The following is a 12036-nucleotide window of genomic DNA, read 5'->3' on the forward strand; positions in this document are numbered from 1 at the left end:
AAATTGTTAAGCAAGGTTTGAGAATAGCTTTTAGAAGTACGGGTTCACTTAAAAACATCCTCTCAAAACCTAAAGACAAGGTAGACAACTTGGAAAAAAGCAGGGTTTACCAACTCAATTGCAATGATTGCGACATTAAATATATAGGACAAAGCGGTAGAGAAATAAAAACGAGAGTTAAAGAACACTTGCCTAAATCGAACAAATTTTCGGAATTTAAAGAAGCAAAATACAATTTAAATTTAAATACAACAAATCCGGATCGTTGAAAACAAATTGCTGTGAGTAGACATTATCTTTTTAATAAGGATTCACTACCATCTCTTAGTAAAGACTGAGTAAAAGAACACTTGCCTAAATCGAGAAAAAAAAACTTACTGCAAGTCGGAACTCTTTTTAAAAATTTTAAAAAGAATTGAACACCACACTCACTCCATCATTCATCATTTCCATAAGGATAAATGTTTTGATGTACGCCGACGACATAGTCCTGATACCGGCTAATTGCAAAGAAATATAAAAACTTTTGATAGTACATGTGAACAGTGGAATTTTCGGTTAAACCTTCAAAAATTTAATATTTTTGAATCTAACAATTCAGGAGAAAGAAATCCAGTCTTTAAACAGCCTGAAATATTTAGGAGTAACCCTAACTCCTCGTTGCTCATTTTATGAGCGTTTCAAGGAGAAAGTGTCCATTAATGTAGAATAAAGATGAATTTGGGGTGTTCTTTAGGCAAAGTTCTAAAGGTGAAGCGTCTTTGCTTTCCAGACTGCTATGCGAGCTGCTAAGTTTGGACGGCGTTCTGTTAATCGAATGGCAGCGGGATATGCACTAAAGGAGTGAGGGAGGACATGTTTCACTTTTTATGTCCTGCACTTTTGCATTTAACCCTAAGATGGCGCAGTGGCAATATCATAATCAATGAAGTTCTTCTGAGATGCGATTATTGCTAGTTGAAAACTATTTATATTATTGTTATTTTCCTTACCTTTTAATTATTATTATTTAGAGAAATTACACATTTTGTTATAATATAAATTGTACAATGCAAAATAATTGTTTTTTTTTCTTTTTTCTTTAATTTTGATTTATTCATTGCTTATTATCGTCCACATAATTCCTATTAATATTTATTCTTAGTGAATATTACTTTCTGGCAGACGACATTAGCTATGCCATTATACTTAGTATTTTTTTTTTAATATAAAAGTTTCCATTCAATCAAATCACTTCACAAAGAATAACTGTTCTTTCAAAATTTAAAAATTCAAAAAACTAACTCCGGACAAAACATTGTTTTAATCATTCAATATTCTTTAGTTCAAAGGATGATCATAAATGGTGTAATAAGCAAAGCACATGGTATGTTGTTGAGGGTGAAAGTCGAATTGGTGGTCTGGGGAAGGGTTGAATAATCCCCGAAATTATAGTAAACACCACAGGTGCGTTGACATACTCGTCATAGCAGGCAATGTTGGGACTGAATCGATCTTCAAAGAAATTTGAAACCATGTATTCAAAAATATATAATTAAGTAACCCTAGTAAGGCCTATGCATAAGCTCATAAGTATGACCCTCTCCCTTCTCGACTCGGCCTCCTTAGACTAGCGACAAACGCTTGTATTTATCTACTGTAATTTTGTGTTTATATTTATGCGTTCCTTATCCAAATATATATATATATATTGAGCACAGCGAAAGAGAGTATCAATAACTGGGGCATGAAACAATTCCTTAGGGAGTGGAATGAAACCAGCAGAATCGAAATGGCTATTCTCTATCTCAAGNTATATATTCACCAACATTTGGTGTTATTTCATGCTTGTTATTTTTATATGTATTTCCAAGAATGAGGTCAAGTGTGATATAATTCTATTTTAGTTATTTACATGAAATTTTTGCGAATATGCTCAACGGGTAACATATGTTAGGTCTCATCATCGTTCAAAAGCAAAAAAAGATAAAGAAAGTGCTTCTGCTTTCATACAAAAATAGTACAAAGCGAAAAGAAAATAAAACTAAAATTAAACACAATTTTCTTCAGTTGGCATATTTTGAATGAAAACAAAAGAACTGACGCTCACAAAGGCCGTCTGAAACAATAAAGATTTAATCCACTAAAGGCACCAATACGCAAAACCACTATGACATATGCACCTGTACCCTGACGACCTTATAAAAGAGGCTTTACATTACAAAATACCCGACACTGAAGATGGCGAATTTCCAAAATGACAGGATAGGAAGACCAAAATGGTTCAATTGTAACATTAGTGGATTAGCATATTTATAAATAACTATACATGAAAAATCGATCAGAGATTAGGACAATTAGATGTATAAACTCAGCTCCGTCTTCGAGCAAGTAGTATCCTCCTTTATCAAATAATATCTTTTATTATAGCTTTATTAATTTAAAGTTTAACAAATATGAACATCCATTCGAAATATTTACACCTGTAGTTTTATATACGATGAAATTTAATATGTGAATTGTAGAACCAGATAAAACATGATCTGTAACTTCTATAAAGTTTATATTCCTTATAGTTCAGGTAAAATTTATCGGCTAATTCTGTTTGCAACAACAAAAATTATTCGAACTACACAATTTGATGATTCTGAAGGTGACTTCCTGAAGAGATTATCAAAAGATTACATCAACAAAATTTATTAAATCCAAAAAAATTTGGAAGCTCTTTTCAACTTGATCAAATAGGGCTAAAGAAAAAAATATTTAGCCATTACTGAACCAGACACTAAATTTAGACAATTTATACGCTGATATGGGAAAAAACAGTTGAACATCGTATAAATATTTTTTTTAACTGGCAAAGCGCAATTAGGAATTCACACTCGATCGTAAATAAAAATGTCAGGGCATACATTTAAAGGATGGTCACGCCATTTACAAAGAGCTATTTTTTTAATTAATTTCATCCTTTATAATGTAATTATAGATGAGACCGTATGAACTTTAATTAAGCCGCTTCCTGCTAGGTCCGATTCTCTCTAGCGTGACAACACACAGAATTTGTCATTATTTGTTTGGTTGTACGAAAGAAAACTCCTGGTAGACTGGGATTGAAGGATTTCTTTCCGTCAGGGTCTCACTATCGACGACCGAGGTCTTGTTTGTCTTTACCCGGTCTGTCTGAAATTGTTTGACTATGAATCAGGGACGGTCGACTTCTAGACTTTGTAACTTCATCGGCGGTTTTTTAAAGTGTTTACATTTACATCATGGTAGCTGATCGCCGATCGTAAGTGCATGTCCACGACAAAATTTACTTGGGGTATAGGTTGAGAGCAAGAAAGAAGAGAAAAAGTAGTAATAAAACGAAATAGAAACATATGAATAGAGAGAGAAAGAGGAATAATAAAAAAGGGGGAAAATGCCCTCCATTATTAGAGGGCAATAATGGAAGGGTGGGGAGAGAAAAAGAGAGAGAGAGAGAGAGAGTGAGAGAATGATACTAAAAAGAACATTAAAAGAAAGCGATGGCAAAGAATGAGACTAAAAAGAAACTTAAAAGAAAGCGATGACTAAAAAATATTATATGCAAGAGTAAGGTGAAGTGAGATAAAAAGGTATATAGATTGATAAAGAGAAACAGACAGAGAAGGACAATTATACTGAAGAGAAAGAATAAAAGAAAAAAACTCGTTTGCTTGACCCTCTTGCCGGCGTCAGTTTTTGTTTTCCATACCACCCTAATTAGTATTCTTTTCAAGGAAAATTGTAACTAAAGTGGTTTTATGCCTTCGCAAACAAATTTTAAAAAAATATATACATGAGGAAGATGACAAGATTTCATCCGTGGAGAATAGTGTGGAATTATAAAATAACATTGTTTTTACGACATATAAAAAATAAAATGTCCATCTAGAAATCTTTCATGTGAATCAGTTAAATGTTTTTGGTTTGTTTCTATCTCAGATAGCCCAATGTGAGTGTGTAGGTGTGTGTATGGGCGCGCGCGCGTGTGTGTGGTGAAACACTGTCGTAGAAAAATAAATTTGTAGGCACAAGGTTTCAAATAATGGTTCACATTTGACTAAATAATGGAAGCTTTTTTATTGCAATAAATGGAGAGAGAGAGAGAGAGAGAGAGAGAGAGAGAGAGAGAGAGAGAGAATATATGTATGAGAAAAATGTATGTAACTTTACTCGATTAGAGTGCAATTCTAAGATGTAATTATGACTTTTAGCCTTCACGTTATGTTTATCGATCTTAATGCAATGTCAATGCCAAGAATTTCAATTATCCATATTACCATCGAGATAAGACGGCCGGAAATCATAAAAGCATCTTGTTTTATCGATTTTATGTCGACAAAAGTGAACATCTCAACCGTTTGAAGTATTTCAAAATTTTCCTCTAGGGTAGATGTTGAAATATTCTTTAGCAAAATAATTAAACGTACTATAATTAAGTTTATTATGAAAACACGATGCAAATGTTGTACAATAAGTAAAAACACGAATAAATAGAAATAAATGTCTTTCATTACCAAATTGGGAGGTTTATATCATTGAAAATTGAATCATGTCGGTCTGTTAATGCTTTTTAATCGTACAGGCGGAAATTGAACCTCTCCTCCCGACAAAAAGATGGTCAATACCGGTAAATGCGATATTTATTGTCAGGTGAGGCCGTTGTAATGGAATAGCCCGTTCCTTTCATTTGCGGGAAAAAGAGACCGGCTAGCTGAGATCACTAAATCACCAAGCACGACGTACTAAATCTCACAAAAAGGAGTCCAGAGAGGTTTTAAGGTTAAATGAGCAGAAGAAACGACGATCGTTACAGGTTTTTGACATTTTTCCATTTCGCAAACAAATCGACACTGCGAAATTTTCTCCGAACCATCTGTTCTCAAATGATATTATCAGTCACACACAAAGTGAAATTTTGCGTTATAAACGGCCTATTTAACGAGATCCCCTTCAATGATTTTTTTCTATAAGTAAACAATCGAACAAATTATTATTCTATTTACACGCAACGTGAAATCAAAATCAAATGATGTTCTTCATCTAGAGCTTCTTTCCAAAGGAGCTAGTATAAGAATATCAATTCATTTTTCATTAACGAAACTAACGAAAAACGTTGGAGGTTAAAATCCTCCAATGAGTATAAAAAATTATATATCTTTAGTTACATTAAGTAAATTTACAGAAGCCCAATAAAGCTTGATGGGAGAAGCCAACCACTGAACCACTGGTCGAACATCCCCACACTGCACACAAACGCACATCATGTTACATTCGTAAAAAAATATGCATGAATTATTATTTAACCGGATATACCTCAAAAATTATAATGCCTCATGAACTAAAGTTAGCGGTGTGTCGACTTCTTTTAAAACGGCCTAGGGTAGGTTTAGGACCTAGTGTACGTGGGTGAGTCGGAACAGAGGCCTAGGGGAGACAAGTATGACGGTGAATGCTGATATCTCTGCAGCCTTGTCGGATCTTTAGAAAATAATCAATTCCTTCATCGATTAATGCGACAATGGACCTACCCAGTTTTGGACACGGTGTTCCTCAATCCGGACGCGGGGATTTTCAAAACAAGAAACGTAAATGGACACTAGTCTCTCTAACTTTCAGGAAGGTTTAGCTGTAATGACGGTTTATTTAGATTTTAAAGTAAGGTACATTTAGTATGTAAGATCATTTTCAATTTGTAACAGTGTTACATGTAGAAAATTAAGTTATCGGTCTTTCACCACGAAGGTTTGTCACTCCGCGATGTGCTGTCCTTAGAGTCTGTCTATACATCAGAGAGTATAGTTCATCCACCTTGTTAAGAGGCGGATCGCTATCCATTCTTCCATCATTTAAACAAAGGAATTATGCGGCTTCTAGTCCGATTTTGTCCTAATATTAAAAGCATAGACAAATAAATGTTGGAATGAATGAGGTCGGATGCTTCTAATGCTGTCTGTCCTATCTAAAATTCAGAAGCAAAATGTTAATTTTACAATGCAGTTCATTTTCTTCTTATCCGAATCTTCAATAAATTGAATGAAGTAATTGTGCTGATTTTTCCTTTATATTAAAATCATGAACAAATAAATCTTTTGAAGATTGAGATTCCATGCATATAATGTTGCTTCAACTATCTAAACCTCAGAAGCAAAATGATATTTATAAATTGTAGTCCATTTCCTTCTAATCCCATTCTTCTATGAATTGATTCAAACAATTTTGCTGCTTCTTGCCCGAGTTTTCCTTCGCATTAAAACCGTAAGCAAATAAATCTTTGGAAAATGAGTACCATGCTTTTAATGTTGCTCGACTATCTAAAACTGAAAAGCAAAAAATATTTGTAAATTGAAGTTTATTTTCTTCTAATCCGATTGTTCCATAATTTGAAGGAAGAGGTTGTGCTGCTTCTAGCCCGATTATTCCTTCACACTAAAATCATAAACAAATAAATCTTTGTAGGAATATCCCATGCTTCTAATGTCTACTTCGCCTATATAAAACTAATCAACATTTGCTGAAATTATTATTAAAAGAAAAATAAAGTTTTGACTTTAAATTAATTTAATGACTTTTTATCGGGAAATTATGAGCCATTGTGGTTCCAGCCCTTGAACAAATTGGACATGTAAGTTCCTTTTTTTTTTTTTTTTTTTTTTTTTTTTTTTTTTTTAGGTCAGTCATAACAGCTGAAGATAGAGAAGGGGAGCACCCCGAAATCAATCAAATTGTCTCGTTTGTGAAATAGCACATGTTAAAATAAAAATTACTTTTAATTACAATTATATAATAAAATAATAATAACAATGTCATCAAGATAAGATAATAGAGTTTTTTATCCAATTAAATTGGTAATTAATTTTTTTCGAGTTGATTAAACGTCAAAACATTTATCGTTCATCAATTTGCAAATGTATCATCATGTTTAGAAAACGAAAATTTTATCTATATTGCTGGGGCGTAATCAAAACGAAATTGGTCGCACCCAGGGATCATCAATTTTTATACAACTGCTTCTAGTTTAATTAAAGTGGATTTGGATTTCTTTCCCATTCATTTATTTCAGTTGTTCCTTTTTTGTTTTAAGGCGGCTCTAGGCTGCATTGGGGGTGCGCAAATTCTCGGAATGATTACATCGACCCTTCCCTCGCCCGGATGGAAACGAGCTGAATAATGCTTGTGGGCCTCAGTGGATTTCAAGAAGGCGCCTGTCGACGATTTTCACGAGATTGGTTCCGATTTAACTCCCTTTCCCTATATAATTTACTTATCGATATGTAGAGTATTTCTTTAGCTTGGAATTCACCCCTTATCCCCCCAAAAAAAAACTGTAAATATGGATTAAAATTAAATAAAGTATATTTAACTTCAAAACGTTATATCGATAATTACTTTGTTAATTTACTCAAAGCTTGTATTACTACAGTGTATTCATGTCGTTATTTGTACCCGGTCACAACAATGACACTTTGATCCCTGCACAAGGAGAACACTTGTAATAAAATATTTAACATACTCGAAGCCACGTGAAGGGTTAAGACAAGGTTTAAGTAGTGTTAGGATGAATCTAAACTTGAAAATGGAATTTACGAAGCGAGAATGGATCAGTTCAATCAATAACAATGTTCAGGTTATTGTGTATAGTCAGAGCAGTGGCACGGAAAGAAGCAATTGACTATTCCTATGAAGAATTTTGATTGGAGGGATTGAATATGGTGGATATTATTTGGCTTGGTAGAATAGTGAAGTAATGTTTCGAATAATTATTCGAAAAGAGTGAGATGCGGTCTGGTGTGATGTAGGTTTCAGAAAAACATTTTCTCTATCGTGCCAACGTTTCGATCTTTATTGAGATCATCTTCAGGGCCTGGGATTTACAAACCTGGTTTAATTTAACAAATGCATGTAGGATGTGGAAAAAAGTGAATTTATACAATGCAAAAAATATATTTTATATTCAATCAAAGTATTTCTACTCACTCAAAGTGTTTGTTTTCTGCGTAATTGTGCCATTCTTGCGTGTCGTGTTGAGCGTAAGCCATGAATCATTTCACCACTAGAATATAAAGATATACAAACAGATCCTCCATAACAATCTCTACCCTCAACACATAATTAACTGAATAATCAACAACTACAACTCAACGCTGACACCATCCACTATTACTATATAACCTCATTCAAATTGGAGCGCGAGTGCACGAGAGTTCGCTTGATGCGCGGCGGCTCCGGCAGACGAGGAACGCGTGGCGACGAGAAAGGTGGCTTGTCTTTTTTTGTGGTTTGCCCTCTCGTTATTTTTCCCCGGGGACGACAAGTGGACGTTTTCTGGATTCAGCAGCCTTTTTTACGGAGGGAAGAGGTCTTTCTGCACGTCGGACTGCACAACCGTCTTCATACGAGTTCGACAACTATTTGCCTTGAACTTTCAACGAGCGGCAGGGTTATCACTTGTCCAGAGAACATTTTATTTTCATTTGCTCACTTTTGTCAATTAATTTTCTTTATTATTGCCGGCACAATATTTTTTGTTTTCTTAATTTTTTATAAAAAGGCTTTGATCAGTGTTGTTCACTTTTAGATATAGAAAAGATATATATTTTGTATTATTTTATTTTAATTTAAAAAAAGGGAATTTATTCTGTTTTGCTCATTTTTATTTTTTCAAAAAATAGAAAAAAAAGGTGTTCATTTGTATTTAATTGCTGTGGTTATTTTTATTTCATTTCAAAGACCTGAAACAACTGTCCTGTTCCCTCCACAACTTTTTTGTTTTTATTTTTTATTTTAAATTAAAATTTAAAATTTTAAACAAATCAATATACATTTCCATGCCATTTATTCACGGCCTATCACATAAATTAAACACATTTCTCTCTTCCGATAACTTTAAAATAGCTTTAAAAAATTGTTAATAATTAACAATTCAAACACTTTTTTCCTAAATTAAAGATCCCACGCCAATAACAAATAAATCTGACGTAATCTACAAAATAAATCGTTTAAACTGTCCGGCGACTTACATCGGTCTTATATCCCAATATCTGGACAAGAGAGTAAAGCAACATATCTATGATTGCAAAAAACCCAAGCAAAATCCTACAGCACTCGCTACCCACCATTTTGAACACCAACACAATTTCGACTTCAACAATCCAAAAATATTAGACACAGAACAAAACAAATATAAACGTAATTTCTTAGAAATGGTTTATATCAACAGAGATAAACACAGCATTAATTACAGAACAAAACAAACCTAAACGTAATTTCTTAGAAATGGTTTATATCAACAGAGATAAACACAGCATCAATTACAGAACAGATACATGTAAACTCAGTCTCAGTTACGCCAAATCATTAATCAAATTCAATATAGAAAGGATACATATATTATCTCATCACACAAAACATATACTATAACATAAAAACATTCATCACATTCCACACATCAAACATATTTACATAGTCTAATTTTTCAACAATTTAGCTTTCCTTTTCTTATTTATCCCCGTCTATATAATCCTGAAAGGATAATCTGGCCTAACCATTACCAACACATTGTTTTCCATCGTCGGCTCTTTTCACCTCTAAGAAGCCGACGCTTTATACAAAAATGTCTTTTCTATACCGACTTCCTTCCGCACCCCTTCAAAATCCAAAATATATAAACATAAAACAGCAATATCTCACTGGCACTCTCAACACGACACGCAAGAATGGTACTCTTACGCAGAAAACAAACACTTTGAGTGAGTAGAAATACTTTGAATATAAAAAAAATATTTTTGCATTGTATAAATTCACTTATTCCACATCCTACATGTATTTGTTAAATTTAAACAATGTTTGTAAATCCCAGGTCCTGAAGATGATCTCAATAAAGATCGAAACGTTGGCACGATAAAGGAAATGTTTTTCTGAAACCTACATCACACCAGACCGCATCTCACTCTTTTCGAATAATCATTGACTAACGGTCACTAATCACCACACTTTTAGAAAATATTATTCGACTTTTTATAGCATCAAGTAACTTCAAGATTGTACGTTACTATGAAAGAACAGCAAGGTACTGAAGAAAGCCAGAATATAGAAGCCCGATGTTAAATAGTGAGTTATAGACTACACGTGACGAAGCACAATAGTCTTACCATAGCCCCCCCCACCTCAGCAGCAAATATTATTTATACATCAGCCATAATAGATTTTTGGTCTAGAAGTCTTCGTACTTGTCTAGGTCTTCTGTCAATGTTCTTGTAGCCAAAGTTTTGTGATTGTATCCCACGTCAGTTTGATGTCTAGGTAGCCTTAATTTTGGTCGTGTCCATTTTGTATTCATATAAAAATGGCCAGTGGTGGATGAATAGGAACATGCTATATATATTAAATTTTAATTTCAAACAAAAAGTTAAACGATTACAGACAAATGATTAACGAAAATTTTGGTTGAGATGGGAGGTTGGTGTCCGAGTGGATCGAGGTCACGATAGCTCAAGTGGTAGAGCAGCGGCGTATCAAGCCGAAGATCGTGGGTTCGAATCCCGCTCGTGCCATTGACTTTTTTATCTCAACTGAAAACTTTAATTAATTGAATGTTATTAATTGGTCAAGCGGACCACGAAAAATAGTGAATTTAATGTAAATAGTGTTGCGTTAGAAGTGTAATTAACGAAAATGTTTGATATATTCGTATCCGATATGAAATCCCCGATAAAATAAAACCGTATTGAAAACTATTTGGTGAATGTTGATTAGGTTGATTGTTAGGTATCCATTGAACCGTTGCATTACGATCAGACAGAAGTCCTTTAATGTACAATTTCTAGAAGCTCTACGGCCAATCAATCGGAAGAACAGCATAACAACAACGCCATTAATGAAGAGCTCAAGTGCAAAAGCTATTAACCACGAGATACTTTAAAGTTCAAAAAGCCGAGTAGGGATTAGTATTTCTTCCGAAGCCTTGGAACGAAAAGCATCCCAATATACCTAAACAAACCTGAAAGCAATTTGTACTGTTCAAACAGGGAAATTGTAAATATACAGAAGATAAAAAATGTACGAATGTACAAAGCTGTAAGTGCAAATATCAGATTAGCTGGCGGATGGACTCTTATAGCAAACAATCCTATCTAGGAAAACCAAGTGTGTAACGTTCATCCTTTTGCTATTTACAAGAACATTACCTGAAAGCTTTTTGCTGTGATGAATATCAAATGAAAAAGACTCTGTTCGAAAAGATATTTTGCAAACCGATATTGAAAGTAACTTAAATTGCTTTAAAGGTTTGCGATTATTTCAATCGTACTTATTTAAGATTGACCTGAAAATTTATTCAATGATACAATAAAAATATGATTAATGGTTTGATTGATTCTTGATGAATAATCAACTATTCCTCTAAGATAAAGTAAAAATAACTTTTTTTTACTTTCAGTTGTATTTGTTTTTTATACCTTTTTCTGGAATGGTGAGAATGGAGAAATATCCGGCCAAACGATAATCGCATATGAAATGCGACGAGATGAGCAAGTAGGCATGTGAAAGAAATTCCAGTCAGGCTTTGGCGATCGATCGCAAGAAACGGAAAACCCTTTATATAGTGCAGTAATTTTTTAATATGCAATCAAATAACAAACTGAGTGTGAAGATCCCCAGAAAAATTTAAGTTTGTTATAAATATTAAAATTAGACGTAGAAATGGGTTAGCTAATTGTTGGGAAAGCGTATTGTGCCGGGATGAGTAACCGGAGGTGGCCTGGAATCGCGGGAGCCGACCCGGTCTTTCTCGAGAACTCCAGACGCAGCTAAAAAAAAAAAGCTGGCGAAATAACAGGTGAATGTTTTCGATTGAGAAATTCGATCCCGGGGCAATCACCCTAGAAAAATTGGATGTTGTGCTGACGAGGGGCCTTATTACTCAACCCTGAGGATTAGCTGATGCCCGGATTCATCCGAAATAGCTCAATGACCTGGAGAGGACAAAGGGCAGTCGGGTCATCCGGAAGCATAGCAGTATTTTCGAAATGCAAC

General features: G+C 34.0%; 1 protein-coding gene and 1 pseudogene across 1 annotated transcript in view; both read left to right on the plus strand.

Annotated features, from left to right (window-relative positions):
• The window catches only part of LOC106670045 (cholecystokinin receptor type A-like), a 76942-nt gene that overhangs the window by 13234 nt on the left and 51672 nt on the right, over positions 1-12036 (plus strand). The window lies entirely within an intron of this gene.
• LOC112127284 lies at positions 897-1028 on the plus strand (annotated as a pseudogene).

Source organism: Cimex lectularius, unplaced genomic scaffold (genome assembly GCF_000648675.2).
Source record: "Cimex lectularius strain Harlan isolate CLEC.00 unplaced genomic scaffold, Clec_2.1 scaffold38, whole genome shotgun sequence".
Lineage (NCBI taxonomy): Eukaryota > Metazoa > Arthropoda > Insecta > Hemiptera > Cimicidae > Cimex > Cimex lectularius.